At 44.5% G+C, this 18,890-nt stretch overlaps 1 protein-coding gene across 26 annotated transcripts in view; it reads left to right on the top strand.

Moving 5' to 3' along the window:
- Positions 1–18,890, top strand: part of LOC126284064 (GTPase-activating protein CdGAPr) — a 718,807-nt gene that overhangs the window by 548,036 nt on the left and 151,881 nt on the right. For 3 of the 26 annotated variants that reach the window (XM_049982690.1, XM_049982687.1, XM_049982689.1), the window contains exon 1: positions 9,298–9,427. The exons of 20 other annotated variants lie outside the window; for them this stretch is intronic. The gene's annotated coding sequence lies outside the window, so the exon portion shown is untranslated. Of the gene's footprint in view, positions 1–9,297; positions 9,428–18,890 lie in introns of those variants that run through there. 3 more of the 26 variants (XM_049982686.1, XM_049982685.1, XM_049982688.1) reach the window with 2 other exon arrangements.

Raw genomic sequence — 18,890 nt, 5'->3', positions numbered from 1 at the left:
CACAGAAACGGTACATTTGTGGTCATGGGTTCCTATTAAAAATATTATGTACTCGCTCCCCTTTACAAGTGCTCGAAGTTTGTAACGCTGTATTTTTGCCTTGAAACTGACGTGGTGTTTACCTTTCGAAATATCGGCGGTTGTCGAAGACGTCCATTCCCATAAGCTGTTCAGACATGAATAGAGTTATTTTCTAATTGTTCTTAAACTGACAATAGCAATTATTGCGCATGCAGAATTCTATATTAACTCAGTAATAGTTCTTAGTGAGATCGGAACTCAAAGTTAAACCTGGAGTGGAAAAATATACTTGTTTCACGCACAAAATGACTGTCATTCACCGTACTATAGCGGAACCTGTGATCCACCTTCAGATGTTTTATTTTCTTGCAAAAATGGTTCAAATGGCTCTGAGCACTATGGGACTTAACATCTGAGGTCATCAGTTCCGTAGAACGTAGAACTACTTAAACCTAACTAACCTAAGGACATCACACACATACATGCACGAGGCAGGATTCGAATCTGCGACCGTTGCGGTCGCGCGGTTCCAGACTGAAGCGCCTAAAATCGCTCGTCCACAGCGGCCAGCTATTTTCTTGTACTGTCAACATAATTACACCATTTTTGTTTTTGGAGTTATTTAACACTGCTACCCTAATTCAGAAAACCATTTAATAAGACGCATGTTGACTTAGTAAGAAAAGAAAATCGACAAGAGCGGTAATGATACAGAACAATTTTTTTAATCAAGTTTAATGTGACTGAAGGCGGTATCTATGCATATTTTCAGTTAAATTACCGCGTTCACGGATATTTGCATCCTAAATGAAGTTAAAACCTACAATATTAGCGTAGACACTTCTGTGATTCGAGACGGATGCAGTAGTACTCGGTTGCCAGCAAAGGCTCCACCGCGGATGTAGTTGGTTTTACATGTGTGTGTCGGTGACATCCTGTCGCGCTGTGGACGGCTGCACTGGTAAATATTAGTAGAACGGGAAAGACAGAGAGCGGCGTATGTTGGAGACGCAGATGCGTATGTAATTGTAGATGGCCGCAGCGCGGCTGCAGTCGGCGCAAAAAGCCGCGAGCAGTGACGTAAGAAGCGGCGCGTGTTGCGTAGCGTTGCGTCTGCCGAGACGGGAAGAGGCGGCTGTTCTCACGCAGGGGCCAGCTTCCGGGCTGCGCTGCTGACGTCACAGGCCGGGTCGGCGCGAGCTTGTTTGTTGTTTGTGTGCAGGTGGCTCCGGCTGCATCGTTCTCGTGGTCTCTGGTTTGATGCAGCTCTCTACGGCAGTCCATCCTATGCGTAGCTACTGCAACGCACATCGTCATGAATCTGCTTACTGCACTAAAGCCTAGGCCTCGTCTTAGTTTTTATCCCACCCCATACGCATTTCCTTCCGTTACCAAATTAAATATACCTTGATGCTTCAGGATGTATTATCAATCGATCCTTTCTTTTAGTCACATTCTGCCAAGAATTTATTGTCTCCCCAATTCAGTTCTGTATCTCTTTCGTTGGCTATCCGATCTGAGGAAGCTCAGCGTTCGCACCGCAGTTAGTGAGACCCGGCTATATGGTTGTCTGTTTCCACTTGACGCGATCTTGTAATGGGGCCACTATCTTGAGTTCTCTGTGGAACCAACGTTGCCTCGGTCTTCCAATACGTCTTTTACCGACTTGCAACGAAATCCTGCCTTTTGCTATTGTTTCTTGTTCCATACACTGTAGGCGGCTTTCCCTCAGTTGCTCACCGGTAGGTGCCTCCCAGTACCCCTTGCGAATTGCGTCGCACGGTCGTGAAATATCACGACGCATGTCCGCCGAAGCATTACAGCAAGTCGTTGCTCTGCTTCAGTTGATGGGGACCAACATTCTGCAGCGCAGAAGGCGATTGGACGGGTTGAAAACTAGTATATTTTCGACCTGAGACGGTCTGGGATCATCGTATCAAAACCCGCCACTCGTCCTCCGCCAATTAAACCTGTCGGTGAAGGTCGTTCTTAGAATGAAATTTTCACTCTACAGTGTAGAGTGCGCTGATATGAAACTTCCTGTTAGATTAGAACTGTGTGCCCGACCGAGACTCGAACTGGGGACCTTTGCCTTTCACGGGCAAGTGCTCTACCAACTGAGCTACTCAAGCACGACTGTCGCCCCGTCCTCACAGCTTTAATTCCGCCAGTACCTCGTCTCCTACCTTCCAAACTTCACAGAAGCTCTCCTGCGAACCTTGCAGAACTAGCACTGCTGGAAGAAAGGATTTTGCGGAGACATGGCTTAGCCACAGCCTGAGGGATGTTTCTGCAATGAAATTTTCACTCTACAGCGGAGTGCTCTACCACTTGCCCGTGAAAGGCAAAGGTCCCAAGTTCGAGTCTCGGTCCGGCACACAGTTTTAATCTTCCAGGAATTTTCTCAAGGTCGTTATCAGCTTACAACAAAGTAAAAGGTGCCAATTTCCGAAAATCTGTGCCGACTAAGTCAATGTGAGAAGGGCGAAAGAGCAGATCTCTGATGAACATCCACAGGAAGAGGAATGCCTCCTGATACCCGTGTAGCAGGTAGTACTCTTGTTTTAGGGATTGTGGTAGAGCATTTGGACTCATTCAGTTAGTTCTTCCTGTACTTCATGCGCTTTTTTAAAGTCTTTATCACTTGCGATTCCAAGTTCATGGTCAGCAACGTATTAACTGTCCATTTTTTGATTACGATCTTTATAAACATTACGTTTCACATGCCGTAACTCTGGTCGTACATGTGTCAGATTTATGAAATTCTTAGATCTCCCACTGCACTGGCGGACCACAGCGAAATATTAGCATAAACGTTTTGATTAATGAGTAGCCGGTCCAGTTACAACATTTAATTTTTATTTCTAAGCATATTAACCAGTTCCTTGAATCGTCCCATTGCACCGATATAAATGTCTGGTAAGGTGCATATGCATGAGGAATGCACTTACGAACAGGTCCGTTGAAGTTCTGTATGAACCACCAGTATCCAAGTAGCCAAACACCGAAGAGCTATCGACCATCTAGTTGTTGACCGATTTACAGTTTTTCGTGTTGGTTAGGTCTTATCAATTTTCGAACGAATTGCTTCTACGATATATTCAAAGTTGTTCTTTATCATGGTGGAAGAGGTATGCATTTAGCATCAGTTGCTGAGTTACAGTTTCGAAGGCAGTTCACTTACTCAAAAAAGAACGCATCCCAACCCAATTTCTCTTTTCTTTGCTAAGTTTTTTCCTTGTGGAGCGCAAAAGCGGAACAACCACACTCGCTTTCGGCGGCAGTACTGTGTGGATCGCGTAAACATTTCTGGCCCGAAAATGTACTGCCGCAAACATTACAGGGAAACAGTAGTCGTTGAGTATTGACGAAAATGTGGCTGCAGTTCGTGTCACGAGCAATGTTACTGGCCAAGTTTATTTTGTCGGCGTGATGCAGATCCAGCGCCCCGTGTAAACTTGCCTTAACGCGAGAACTGCAGGGAGGCTGCAAACTCTACTGAACCAGGTACTGCCAAGGCCCATTGTCTTTTCTCTCTCATGCGGGTTATTCAATTAACAGGTCACATATGCTACTGGGACTCTGTTATACTTGTATTTGATATATAATTCCTCCGAACGTGTTTCTTTTGGCCATATCGAGAATCAACACTGAGTCGCAAACAAACATATATATATGGTTAGGTATTGATATTTTTACATATTTACCTAGTGAAACAGTCATACTGATCACCGGTTGCAGGATAGTGAATGTGACTTGATAAGGAGTATTTCTGTTGTCAGTGTGCGATAATTACGATGTAATTAATTAACGGATATTCTAGTTCGTAGGCGTTCCTGTGGAAGATACTTTCTGAACAGCACTCAATATTCTCCGAGTTCACATTAGAGCTCTCCATTTTTTATTTGTAGAATCGTTGCCATGGTGCTATAGTATAATAAGTAATGCGAGTAGTCTCATTTACTTTCGTACAAAGTAACAATCGTTCAGCATTATTATGCAGACTGCAGGATTTGACGTCTCTGTAGAGGAGTTCGCATTAGAGGGAAGTCTATTTCCACGTGACAGTGAAATGCATTACATCTTGGCCATCTTCTGCTGTGCATTTCTTCCTCGGAATAAAATAAGGAGCAGATTGATAGACCATCGACTTTGAGGTATCCAAGGAAATTTGTATTATAGCTTCCATGTTACTGAAGCAATTCTTGAACTTTGCTTAAGTGATACGAAACGAATGATGACAAGTTCGAATTTTTCTGTGTCTCAACTAATACACTACCGGCCATTAAAATTGCTACACCAATAAGAAATGTAGATGATAAACGGGTATTCATTGGACAAATAAATTATACTAGAACTGACACGTGATTACATTTTACGCAATTTGGGTGCATAGATCCTGAGAAATCAATACCCGGAACAACCACCTCTGGCCTTAGTAACGGTCTTCATACGCCTGGGCATTGAGTCAAACAGAGCTTGGATGGCGTGTACAGCTACAGCTGCCCATGAAGCTTGAACACTATACCACAGGTCATCAAGAGTAGTGACTGGCATATCGTGACGAGCCAGTTGCTCGGCCACCATTGACCAGACGTTTTCAGTTGGTGAGAGATCTGGAGAATGTGCTGGCCAGGGCAGCAGTCGAACATTTTCGGTATCCAGAAAGGCCCGTACAGGACCAGCAACAGGCGGTCGTCCATTATCCTGCTGAAATGTAGGGTTTCGCAGGGATCGAATGAAGGTTAAAGCCACGGGTCGTGACACATCTGAAATGTAAGGTCCACTGTTCAAAGTGCCGTCAATGGGAACAAGAGGTGGCCGAGACGCGTAACCAATGGCACCCCATACCGTCACGCCGGGTGATACGCCAGTATGGCGATGACGAATACACGCTTCCAATGTGCGTTCACCGCGATGTCACGTAACACGGATGCGACCATCATGGTGCTGTAAACAGATCCTGGATTCATCCGAAAAAATGACGTTTTGCCATTCGTGCACCCAGGTTCGTCGTTGAGTACTCCATCGCAGGCGCTCCTGTCTGTGATGCAGCGTCAAGGGTAACCGCAGCCATGGTCTCCGCGCTGATAGTCCACGCTACTGCAAACGTCGTCGAACTGTTCGTGCAGATGGTTGTTGTCTTGCAAACGTCCCCATCTGTTGTCTCAGGGATCGAGGCGTGGCTGCACGATCCGTTAAAGCCATGCGGATAAGATGCCTCTCATCTCGACTGCTAGTGATACGACGCCGTTGGGATCCAGCACGGCTTTCCGTATTACCCTCCTGAACCCACAGACCCATATTCTGCTAACAGTCATTGGACCTCGATGGGTGCGAGGAGCAATGTCACAATACTATGAACGGCAATCGCGATGGTCTACAATCCGACCTTTATCAAAGTCGGAAACATGGTGGTATGCATTTCTCATCCTTTCACGAGGCATCATAACAACGTTTTATCAGGCAACGCCGGTCAACTGCTGTTTGCGTATGAGAAATCAGTTGGAAACTTTCCTCATGGTAGCACGTTGTAGGTGTCGCCACCTGCGCAAACCTTTTGCGAATGCTCTGAAAAGCTAATCACTTGCATATCACAGCATCTTCTTTTTGTCGGTTAAATTTCGCGTCTGTAGCACGTGGTGTAGCAACTTTAATGGCCAATAGTGTAGAAAGCAGAATTTTGTTTTTGTTGATTTCGTTAGCAGACAGACTTGATTTGGTATTAGAAAAGCGGCACCTTCTTACAACCTCAGTTGGTTCAGTTAGTACGGTTCAAGAAAGTCATTACACCATCCGTTGGTGAGCGTACCGAGCCGCAGCCATAAACCGAGTAACAGCTGGTGACCCTGGCAGTCGGTTCGATGCACGGAGGACACGCTGCCGGGAGTTTAACGACTCCCAGTGGGAGGAACCACTGCGCGTGTTGGGGAGTGTCAGATTGCAGCCACCGTCCCAGGTGAGATTAACACGTGTGGAGAATGCCGAGGTTCCATTTGAAACTGCGCATTACAGCTATTAGCTTAGAACATGCCAGTCACTAGTAGACGGAGTAAAGCAACGGTAGACGGTTAGTGGGAATTGGTCAGGTAACACTGCTGTATGCTCAATGATCTTGAATGGGAGTTTTGTTCTGTTTTTTAATCCGTATGGTATTCTTCAAACGATTCTTATAGACCACTCACTGTCAGCGTGTTTTAAAGGCCTGTCCTTCTTGCTGCAAGCGCATCGGTTGATCTGCTTCAGTTTCCACCTATTGTTTATTTTTGCTTCTCAGTAGTATCCTCTTCAAGTCTTGGAAGTCTGTGTCTCCTACTTAACATGCCCTCTTGCATTTCTGTCTGAATTGCAGGAGCCTACGCTTGTCCTGTTCCTATCATGGTTTTTTTCTGGTTAAGTGGACTAACCACCTGCTTTATTAATAGAAACATACGTGTAACTAACACAGCTACTTTCGTCCATCTTCACCCGGCATCTACTCCCTCCCTCCCGCCCAGAACTACACCTGTTTCTTCATAGTCTAAAAGAAAAACATAAGTTCTTTGCATCATATCTTTCAGACTTAACAGTTCCGAAAATTTTCTCGCCGTCGTTGTTGGTATTACAAAAGATTTAAAAAAAACACTTCTTTTGCTATAGAGAATTCGGAAACGGCAAATTGGTACAAAATTTCAATGAGCTCAGCCCCGCTCCGACCAAAATCCTGGATTTGATGCCGATCCTGCCGCTGTGCGTTTCGGAGGACTGTATGGCAATGGTGGACCAGGTAGACTGGACAAAACATAGCCAGTTTGTACGGATGATAGTTATGGGCAATCCGTGCTGCTGCCAGCACGGATGAAGGCGAAGAACAGAATGTTTTAGTCCACGCAGACGCTCCAAAACAGTCGTCACGTGGTTGCGTACGTAAATAGAGAAGTAAGGCATCGTTCAGTGGTCTGCTGACGTATTATGAACTGACAGGAAGCAAAGAGAGTATCATCATCAACATCGTCATCAGTTATCTGCTATATTAGCAGGTCCTTTGCCTCTCCATTTTCTGCGATCCATTGCTTCCTTCTTAAGGTTGTTGTATGTTGTACCGTCCATCATGTCATCCAGTATCTGGAATCTCTTCCTTCCTCGCTTCCTTTTCCCTTCTACAAACCCTTCTAAAACTCTTTTTATCAGTCCGTCATTCTTTCTTAATATATGCCCAATCCAATTTCTTTTTCTTCTCTTTATTACATCTAGTAACTGTCTTTTCTCTCCCACTCTTCTCAGTACTTCATTTTTTACTCTGTCCATCCAACTTATTCTTTCCATCCTCCGTCATGTCCAGATCTCAGAAGCTTCCAGCCTTTCTCTATCTTTTTTCCTCATAGTCCATGTTTCAGCGCCATATAGAAGAACACTCCATAGCAGACAAGGTAAAATGTGTAGAATTTATAATGATTTATAATGATTCTGCCAGTAGTGACGAAGTACATACAGTATTTTATGTTGATACGCTGTGTGTGTTTGTGAGTGAGTGAGTGAGTGTGTGTGTGTGTGTGTGTGAGAGAGAGAGAGAGAGAGAGAGAGAGAGAGAGAGAGAGAGAGAGAGAGAGAGAGTGACATTTGGGGGAGGGGGTGAAAGGGAGCTACAGAGAGGACGAGGGTAAAGGAGTGACAGTGCGTTTAGTTGGCGCACGGCGTAATGTTCACATCACCTTTGTTAATATCATAACTCTTAATTTAGTAAATTCAAGAGTCGCCTGCAGGGTACACAGCGACTGTTATAGTCTACAGAAAACAGCCACAGATCGCGTATTATTTGATCCACCTCACACCACTTTGTGAAGACGATGGTGGAGGGTGATTGTTTTAACTTGAGCCGTGTAGCCACAGGAGCAATGAATGCCTGAGGATACTAGCGTCTGACCAGCGTAATCGGTAACTGTAACTGATAATTTGCAGTTTTGTAGAAGAAAGCATTGTCCGTTGTAGGCTGCAAGTTATCCTTTACTTGTTGTATGGATGACCAAATTCGACGCGTAAGTGATTGTCCAGTACTTATGAATAAGCTGTACGCTGTATGTTTTATGTGTTGTGGCATACAATCGATAAAAACTACTCTATACGTGGAATAATACATCTGCATTGAAATCTGAGATCGAAAACATCGTATTAGAAGCAAATGGCCTCTTCATCTCATTTGTAAACTACAACACATTCACATTGCTTTGTATGCCACAATACGTAGGGTATATAGCATTCTGCTTATGAACAAGTATTGGAAAAGGAGTTATAGAATAAGTTATCGTCGAAATTGGCCAATCATACAACAAATAAACGGTCACTTAAATTGTAGTACGGCAACGCTTATTTCCACAAATTTATTAAAAAATAGAAACCCGCCTCGATTGCGAAAAAAGCACCTAGTGTTAACTTAGGTTTCGGCGTAGATAACTACACCTTCTTCGGAACAACAATAAAACCCACAAGTGCCGAAGAAGACCTTTGTCAATGATTAAAAAAACACCATAGCTATGCATTTATAAAAGAAAAAGAAAAGGAAAACACAAACAGTACATATGTACAAAGTCTAAACCGTTACTTAACTTAATGGCGTAACCACCATGGCGGGTCATGGCCCATCGAACATAGGCCGGTGTGAGGTGGTTACACCATTAAGTTAAGTAACGGTTTAGACTTTGTACATATGTACTGTTTGTGTTCTCTTTTTTTTTTTTTTTGTAAATGTATAGCTATGGTGTTCTTTTAATCATTGACAAAGGTCTTCTTAGGCACTTGTGGGTTTTATTGTTATGAAGAAGGTGTAGTTATCTACGCCGAAACTTAGGTAAAACACTAGGTGCTTTTTTCTCAATCGAGGCGGGTTTCTAGTTTGTAATATATTAACCAACGATTGCTGACGCGCTGCGATGTTGAAGGTTCCACAAATGTCTTGGAGGCTGTTTACCCACAAAACCGACACTTCATTAGAAAAGCAAATAAAGACACCTTGCAGCTCTAGGCGTACTGTTTTGAAACGTACGATCAGAGGTATTTCGGGAAAGCAACTCGCACGTGTTCGTGAAGGAAGATATTTTTTGAAGAGTGGAAAGCGTTGTGATTTTGCCGGTTCTCGTGGTTCGACGCCAAGGTGTCCCGGGCGCTGCGCTCGGCTGCCTCGCGAGCTGTGGCGAGTGCGAGGCGCGCGCAGACTTCCGGCTGGCCGGCCGAGAAATGGCGACACTTCCGGTGCGTGGCGATACGCAGCCCGGCGGCATTGTGCCTGCCTCCACCACAGTTTTTTTGCTGGCGCGCGCGCGCGGGACGTCAACTGACACGCGTTGTTTGCGGCAGCGACGCTGGCGCCGTAGCGGGCCGTTCTCACCCGGCCGTGTCGCAGAGTGTTGGAGGACGGCAGCATGTCGCCCGGGTAAGTTGCCGGCCGCTCCCGGCTCGCTATAGTTTACGCGTACTCCCCCCCCCCCCATCCCTCCCCCGCCCCCCCCTCCCACTTTCGTTGGCTCCTATTGTACTATTGCATTTTTTGCACTACTGCACGAGAGCATTTTTTTCCACTTGCAGTGTTCCTACTCTACCAGTAGTTGTCGACTTTTTTTGCCTCTTGGCGAAGCATGTACCGGAGTAGACATGTTCCCTTGTTTGTGCTGAATGCGAAGGGCCCTGCAAGAAACTACACTACTAGAAAAGAAACGAACGCTCTGTGACCGTGGCCGTACGTACGTGCAGTTTCTCTCCTATACCGGATGGTGACAGTTTTAGTGCAGTTCCTCGCGGGGGTACAGGGAGGTTCAAAAATGGTTCAAATGGCTCTGAGCACTATGGGACTTAACATCTGTGGTCATCAGCCCCCTAGAACTTAGAACTACTTAAAACTAACCAACCTAAGGACGTCACACACATCCATGCCCGAGGCAGGATTCGAACCTGCGACCGTAGCGGTCACGCGGTTCGGGAATGAAGCGCCTAGAACCGCTCGGCCACCGCGGCCGGCGTATGTCAGAGGAACTTAGCAGATTCGCTAATGCGTTAATGCGGAACCGATTTATGCTGGCAAACATTAGTTCCCATTTTGGGCGCCAGGTGCAAATCTGACGCCGTGAATGCAAGATAGACGTACAGAAATGTTTCCATGTGTACTTGATTACAAACGGTACGTGGGCGAGAAAGGTCAAACAAACGAGAAGGACATAATGTTGAATTTCCTATTAGCTGACTTGCATGAAGATAGTGGTTTCCACACAGTTGCGCTCTTCTAAAGCGAGAATCACATGCTGCACGAGGTGGTCTCGATAATGTGCAGGCGTCATGGCGCACCTGACGGGCCTTCAGTGTGTATTCTCTTCAAAGAACAACAGACCCGGAATAAAGGTGACCGTTAATACACACCACACAATCACATACGGTGAGTCCAGTGACTCTTCGTGCACATCGCACTGTTTAACAAGACCCAAATTCGTCAGTTCTGTGTATTCACGTTAACTTGTAGTGCAAAGCGCACCTCTTCATTTCATAGAATATAGCCGGTCACATGTCATCGACGTCGATCCGTGCCAGAAATGGAAGAGCAAATTCCGAACTTTGCTGCCGATCCTGAGGTTTCAGTTGCTGCACCGTCTCGGTCTCGTACTCAGCTACCAGGGGCGGACCAGCCTAATTGTAGACTGCAAAACTTTCCTACTTGTTAACTATGTTGTTGTTGTTGTCTTCAGTCCTGAGACTGGTTTGATGGAGCTGTCCATGCCACTCTATCCTGTGCAACCTGCTTCATTTCCCAGTACCTACTGCAACCTACAGCCTTCTAGATCTGCTTAGTGTATTCATCTCTTGTTCTCCCTATACGATTTTTACCCTCCACGCTGCCCTCCAATACTACATTGGTGATCCCTTGATGCCTCAGAACATGTTGTAGTGTAACGACGTAAGTTTTGTATAAATGATTTTCTTTTGACATATGACCATGTGCATACTTCGTCGCCAACCTCAGTTACAAAACACTTCAAAATTATTTAAACTCTTCTTAAAGTTGTCTCTGAATGGTTCTTGAACGAAACTGCAATTAAAACATCATCCTTTGAGTCGTATGCGCAGAATTACGTCACTCAGTCCAATTGGTTTAAGCAAACTTTTTTCAATTTAGATGTCGATTGTTTCTTCTCAGAAATTATATTAATGCAAGTTATCTGCTTTAATAAATATTAAAACCACATTGAATAAACTTTCAAGACTCAAACTCGCGATGAACGTTGTCAAAAATTAATAATCATGTCAAATAAATTAGTAATACCTCTTCCTTAACATAATTCTTCATAAATAAATTCTCGGAACACGTATTTAAACTTTTTTTAGTATACACTAGTTTATTATCTTCCTATATACCACATATAGACGTGAACCTGAGCCTTGACAAGATAGGACTGAACATTTACAACACCATCAAACTTTCTATGACGTCATTGTTGTAGAAACATCACAAATTCTTATTTTTTCAGTTTTTGGAAGCACGACGCAACAACTCGGTTTCAGGACCTTCTGTTGCTCTTTGGCTGTCGACCCGCGACGTATAGTGGCCAGCAATTTTCTCTCTGGTCCCGGCAGTGAAGATGCTGTCTCCGTTCGTTGCGCCGCCCTCTCCTTACATGAAACATAAAAATAAATACAAAACTTAACATAATTCACAATTACAAATATTACAAACTACATAAACAAAACACTAAATTAAACTTATATTCTCCTGCAAACTGGGCTGACACTGGTGGATGGCTGACGCTTCAATTTCACGTCCCACTACAATGTCCTACCAACCGGTCCCTTCTTTTTGTCAAGTTGTGCCACAAAATCCTCTTCTCCACAATTCTATTCAATACTTCCTCATTAGTTATGTGATCTACCCATCTATTCTTCCGCATTCTTCTGTAGCACCACTTTTCGAAAGCTTCTATTCTCTTCTTGTCCAAACTATTTATCGTCCCCGCTTCACTTCCATACATGACTACACTCCATGCAAATACTTTCAGAAGCGACTTCCTGACACTTAAATCGATACTCGATGTTAACAAATTACTCTTCTTGAGAAACGCTTTCCTTCCCATTGCCAGTCTACATTTTATATCCTCTCTACTTCGACCATCATCAGTTATTTTGCTCCCCAAATAGCAAAACTGCTTTACTATTTTAAGTGTCCCATTTCCTAATCCAATTCCCCCAGCATCACCCGACTTAATTCGACTACATTCCATTATCTTCGTTTTGCTGTTGTTGATGTTCGTCTTATACCCTCCTTTCAAGACACTGTCCATTCCGTTTTGTTGACCATGGGACGGACAACTCTCGTGACACGGCACGAGCAGTGGCACTACACGGGCCACGTGGTGCATGCTCACGTACGTGAACACCATGCCCGTCAGTGCTCCCCCCGGGACACCACACCTTCCTCTTCTAGACTCACACCAGGCTCGCCAGTGTTATCTTCTTTAATCATTTAATGACATTCGGCTTCTCCTCAGACCCTTCAGTCGGCGATACTCTCTCAGTGCAGCACTGTAATTGCTGCCGTTCAAATAAAAGCTTCAGCAACAGCGCACAGTCTCTCTTCTCCATAGCTACACTGTTCACTCACGTTATGGCTTGTCAAATGACAGCAAGGATGTCGCACCGTCACATAAACCGTGTACTACACCTGGTGGCGAAAACTGGAACTAATTTCTTACCGGCGTAAACCGGTTTCACATTAACCCATTAGCGTACAGTATCTACTAAGTTGCGTTGCCGAAACTCGATCTCCGCCAATCGATGCATTTTAATTATAAAAAAGCACTCTGTCTTCAGGCCACGAGTGGCCTACCGGTACCATCCGACCGCCGTGTCGTCCTCCGTGGAGGATGCGGATAGGAGGGGCGTGGGGTCAGCACACTGCTCTCCTGGTCGTTATGACGGTATTCTTGACCGAAGCCGCTACTATTCGGTCGAGTACCTCCTCAACTGGCATCGCGAGGCTGAGTGCACCCTAAAAATGGCAACAGCGCATGGCGGCCTGGACGGTCACCCATCCAAGTGCCGACCACCCCTGACAGCGCTTAACTTCGGTGATCTCACGGGAACCGGTGTACCCTCTGCGGCAAGGCCGTTACTCGCATTTTAATTATAACAATCTGGTGTTATTTAGACGGTACTCTCTGTCTGACAACCATGTGTGAACAGATTGTCGTCAGTTTTTTTCGTTCCTGTCGTTACTTAGCTGCTTCTGTGTTATTACTATTATTATGTCGAGCCTGGTGGGCTAACACGAAAGCGCATATCTCGAAACGAGAGGACGAGAGATCGAATCCTAGTGGAATCATGGGAAATTTTCAGTTTGCGCCTAACCTTGCCTTCAGCTCACAACGATGTGAGAGTCGATAGGAGTGACACGTGGTTCGGACTGCAAGGTAAACTGTAGGTCCCTTTTCTCCGGTTGCATGCTGGGGTAGGTTAGGGACACTCAATTCGCCGACTGGGCGCTCAGTTGAAAGACTTGCGTCGGCTGTGGCCATGCTGACACACACACACACACACACACACACACACACACACACACACACACACATGCAGAGAGAGAGAGAGAGAGAGAGAGAGACAGAGTTGCTTGGGGATGGAGTTCATCTATGCAACCAAGTAAAAGGCTATGTTCATCTAGGCAACCAAGTAAAAGGGTGTTTCTTTTTATGCTATATGCGCCTCCTTTTATTTACGAAGTATCCTCAGTTACTGCAATACATGTTTGCCCAGTGCATATAATAACTTTGTTTCCACATGTACTGCAGTATGCTCGTTATTGTGTTATTTTTAGGTAAGAGACAACTTTTTGTGGCGCAAGTATCATAATGTTAAACTGGTTCTACTTAGGATTTTTTGGGATCTCGTCATCACATGGGGCACCCTGTAATTGTACCTCGTTACGTGCGTTCACCTGAGTGTCCAATTTTCGGCATTTGCGAGCGCATTTCACTTAGTAAACACACACAGCCGACATACGTTTAAAAAAAAAGAAACAACAGTGAAAGCAAAATGTGCTCGCAGACGTCGAAAATCAAATATCCTGGTACGCATAGGACAACGACGTACATCACATATGTAACCACAAGATCCCAAAAAATTCCAAAGTAGAATGAATTAAATGTTATTCTTGTCTAACAATGAGAGGAAACGAAAAAAACTGTGGTATAGCAATATATCGGGAAACAATATGCAAGACATTCATTACACAACCTGAAAAAAAAAGCGGAGAACCAAGAACACTTCGCCGGATGTCAGTGCAACTTCGTACGCGAGTAACATGTAAATGATTATAGTTGCAGTTGTCTGTGACAGGTAGAAAGGCCAGCACAGTCAATTAGCGTTGTTCGTTTTTGTTATTATTACGAGTCCTGGTAGACACTGGACTTGCATTCCACAGGGCGCCGGATTAAATCACTGTTGGACTATCCAGATTTACGTTATTCATGATTTCCAAAAGACGCTTATGGTAAATGTCGGAGCGTTTCCTCTGGAAAGGACTCTGCTGATTGCCCTTCCAATTCGAGCGTGTGCTCTGTCTCTGATGCCCTCGTCGTCCATGTGAAGTTTAATTTTTTTTTGATTCTTCCAGTTTAAACATAAATCTTAATCTGGTGATGGTACGTAGTCCTCATAGTTTCGTGAGCATTTGACACCCGCTGACAAATATTGATTGTTAACAATTGCAGTTCCATTCCTTCCTTATGTTGCTGTGGTTTTGAAGGGAAAAAAAAGTGCCAACGCGTGTGCAGCAAACCATCGGTGGTTTTGCCGTGTTCGGCGATTGACACATATTGGAGATGATTGCAGATTCATGTTCTGACTTTGAAGTACCCTCCACGTGCACTGAGAAATACCACACGCTACCGACGTTTCATGTTGTGTTATCTTCTTGGAAAACCTGCAGACTGCATTATTCTAGGTGAGGCGTGCGTGTGAAACTTGGTCTGCATCGATGCGCCGTTTCGTGCGTGGCAGATGGAACGCTCCACTGTATACCGGTTGTTAGGACGTTCCCCCGTTTCATTCACGAATGGAGCGCGTTAGAAAGGTTCTTTAAATGGTTGTGTGCTTGCTGTAATTAATCCTATCTTATTCTCAAGATCTCTATGGGACCGATATGAAGGGGGTTTTAGTATATTCCTAGAATCATAATTTAAAGCCGGTTCTGGTTCTCGAAACTTTTTTTGTCGACTTCCTCGGGATAGTTTCCTCCTATCTTCAAGAGTTCTGCTAGTTCATTCCTTCAGCACCTCAGTGACAGTCTCCCGTGGATGACAACTCGTGCTGCCCTTCTGTGTATGCGTTAAATATCTCCTGCCAGTCCCATTTGGGCTGTTTTCTTGGATACTGTTAAGATCGTACCTGCGTAGCCGAGAAAGGACTATCATGCCATAGTTAAACGGGACACTCGATAACAGTACTGAATACACGAAACGTTCGACAGACTAACATAAAAACATTCGCGTATGTTAACATTGATTCCGGCCATGTAAACCTTTTAGTTTCTTAGAATGCTAGCCATTTTTGATGGGTTGTCAATGTTTTTGACCAAGAAAACTAGCAATTATTTAACTGCGATACTAACCTTTAATGAAAGCCTGAAACGTCTTCTCCTATATTACATATTTTTCAACCTCTTTGATGATCAGTTTTTTCCATATATTGTATGTTTCAGAACTGTTAAGTTGTACAAAAATGTAATAGCTAACGACAGGAAATTTTTTCCTAACGATTATTTTCGGATATTGTATGACTGTACTTTTAGTAACTGAAAACCAACACCGTAAAATCATAATTATAAATTATTACACATTATTTTCTCATGATATAATTTTTTATGTAGTGCAATCGCAAATCTGAATCTTTGCACATGGCGATTTTCCACTTGCTTCACTGATATGTCTTTTCTTGCAGCCGTTTCCTGTTTGCCTTTTTTCTGTAGCTGAGCTTATTTTGTACATCCTCTGGATTCTTGTTTTGCGTGGTGGAGATGGATTTTCTTAACAGTGAAAGGTTTCATGTGTATTGCTTGCCCAGTTGACCGCGAATGGAATCCAGTCTTTTCGCACAGTTCTAATTCTACACACAGTACATTTTTGAATTTAAACAGAGGCACCGTCCTGTTTTTTACTTTATTGTGGACAATGCATGCATTTGGTCGAAACCCAAGGAAACAGTGAACAATGAATACTGTTCTGTGCTCGAGAGCCCCGTACGACAATCTCTGATCAGGTAGATCAAACGCGACCTATTTTATATCTTTCCCTAGGAACACAATGAAGACAGATCGAGCCCGTCTGTATAAGTGATTTCATATTTAAGCAGGGAAAAATCGAATCCCTCTAATGGTGGGATCAGCAGTCTATCGAGATTTTCAGGTTCGAACAGCTGGTGGGATTGGCAGTTAAAGTGCCGTATGGAAACATGTCTCTTCGCCATCAAGGGTACACTGAATGCATCAGCAGACTAGCATATGTCGATAATACTTGATTATCAAACACAATTAATTTTTATTCTAAGTTACCAACGTCAATTAGTTTTACTTGATATGCGCCGACAGTAAACTGTGATTAACATCTCAGCAGGTAGAGGATTTTCCGACATTTACTCACGGTACATTCTGCAGTAAGCGTACACTTCAAACCCATACCCGTGGCCGAGGTGGGATTAAACGGGCGACCTTAGCTCACGACCTAGCGGCGACACTCCGAGGCAATGCAGGCCAGTGACGCGTCACCTTTGTGCTGACCGCTGCAGGTCTTGTGGTGAGTACGAGTGGTTTGGGAGTACTGTTCCGCAGGACGATGCGTCACCCCGTGTTTCGCCTGTGTTGTGACGTACTACGCATAACGCTGACCCCTGGCATTCTGGTTATAAGCAGACGCAGAAATGTCCTTCCGTATTTATACTGCACAGCAGATAGGCTCACATTTCAGCGACGAGTCGTGCCGTGCTGTGCCTCGGTTCGCAGGTAAGTAAGTAAGTAACTTAGTACGTTACCTATACGGAGAGACAGCGTGGTGTAATTTGTCGTTGTATCCTGTATGTTTTTCACTCACGCAATAAGATCTCTTACAGCGCTCGGCAGCAGGAACAGATTGGTTATCAGTTTTGTTACTATAATCGTTTAGTAGAATTTATTTAGTTATCGTTGAGAGTTAAGTTCGATCCGTTAGTCATTTGCCTAATTTTGTCCAGACAAATTGTTGTCGTTGGCTCTCTCTGTCGTAACAATTGATAAAAATCTGAATGTTGGACTTCTTTCTCCATCGTTAGCGAAGCAGGCGTATTTGTAGTTTACGAAGCATATGATGCAGATGAAATAATAAACAAAAACTGTTTAACTAAAAAAATGCTATTAATAAAAAAAATGGCTCGGAGCACTATGGGACTTAACATCTGTGATCATCAGTCCGCTAGAACTTAGAACTACTGAAACCTAACTAACCTAAGGACATTACACACATCCATGCCCGAGGCAGGATTCGAACCTGCGACCGTAGCAGTCGCGCGGTTCCAGACTGATGCGCCTAGAATCGCTAGACCACTGCGGCCGGCTGCTATTAATAAGTACCTTTTTTTACGTTTTTAAGTGAGTGGCTTCATCCGACTAGTATCGACGATGTTACATATTTACGGGAAGTCAAACCATGTTCTGATAAAAATGTTATATTTGCCGTCGTGCGAAGTTCCTGGTGGAGATCCCCAACCTGTTACGAAGTTTCAGCTGTGTGTCTGTGTAGTGTGGATAGCAGTGATGACTGCTTGCTCAGTGTAGTGATGTGCTCGCGATGCTTTCGACGGTAGGAGAAGGGAGAGGGTAAAATCGAGTGCCGACACTTAGCTGCTTCTCTTGAATAGCGCCAAGGTAACTGCCACGTTTAAGTCCGCATCCGAGGCATGGATTGCCATCAACAGTATCATGCCATCATTTCATGCGGCACTGCAAGAGGCTTGGAATTTAATCTGGGACAGTGGCGTAAATCCTGATATACCACCACCACCTCGTCCTATCATGTCATTGGCTGACAAATAGAGGCGGTAAAATTTTTTCCGCCAGCAGGCTTCGAACCATCGGTTACATAGTACAAGGTCTCCGCAAAGGCGGATATTTGTATGTTACCTGATGGGTGTGGTAGAAATTGTCCTACATGCTAGGCCATCTATCTTTTCTGAACCATACCCGATCCTCACGGTCACAAACAACTAATCGTACGTGGCTCTTCAAGCTTTCCCGGCGGTTATGTTGTAAATAGTCTTCACGAGTTTGCCGCCGGATCACGTTGTGCAAATTCCACAGTATTTTCTCGAAGCAAGTGTCCGACAGCTTCAGGTGGTTCAACCTTCCTGATGGCTAGATGCGACTGACTGACACTGAGCAGTCGTACCTACGACAATAACATCCCTGTAATGGACTGACCTGCACGGAGTCCTGACCTGATTCGTATGGAACATCTTTGTGATGTTTTGGAACCCCAACTTCGTGGCAGGCCTCACTCACCGACATCGATACCTCTCCTCAGTGCAGCACTCCGTGAAGAATGGGCTGCCATTCCCCAAGAAACCTACCAGCACCTGATTGAACGTATGTCTGCGAGAGTAGAAGGTGTCATCAAGACTAAGGGTGGGCCAACACCATATTGAATTCCAGCATTACCGATGGAGGGCGCCACGAACTTGTAAGTCATTTTCAGCCATGTGTCAGGTTATTTTTCCTTACATAGTGTATCTTTTAGTAAAGTGAATATGTCCTCCAATGACAGTTGAGAATAACGACGGAAATATGTTGAGTGGACACGTCGTTGTATACACGTTATTGAAGTGGCGTGTTACGTTAC

This window comes from Schistocerca gregaria, chromosome 8, assembly GCF_023897955.1.
Source record: "Schistocerca gregaria isolate iqSchGreg1 chromosome 8, iqSchGreg1.2, whole genome shotgun sequence".
Taxonomy (NCBI): Eukaryota; Metazoa; Arthropoda; class Insecta; order Orthoptera; family Acrididae; genus Schistocerca; species Schistocerca gregaria.
Note: the sequence above shows the minus strand (reverse complement) of the source record. Positions and strands in the feature narration are given on the sequence as shown.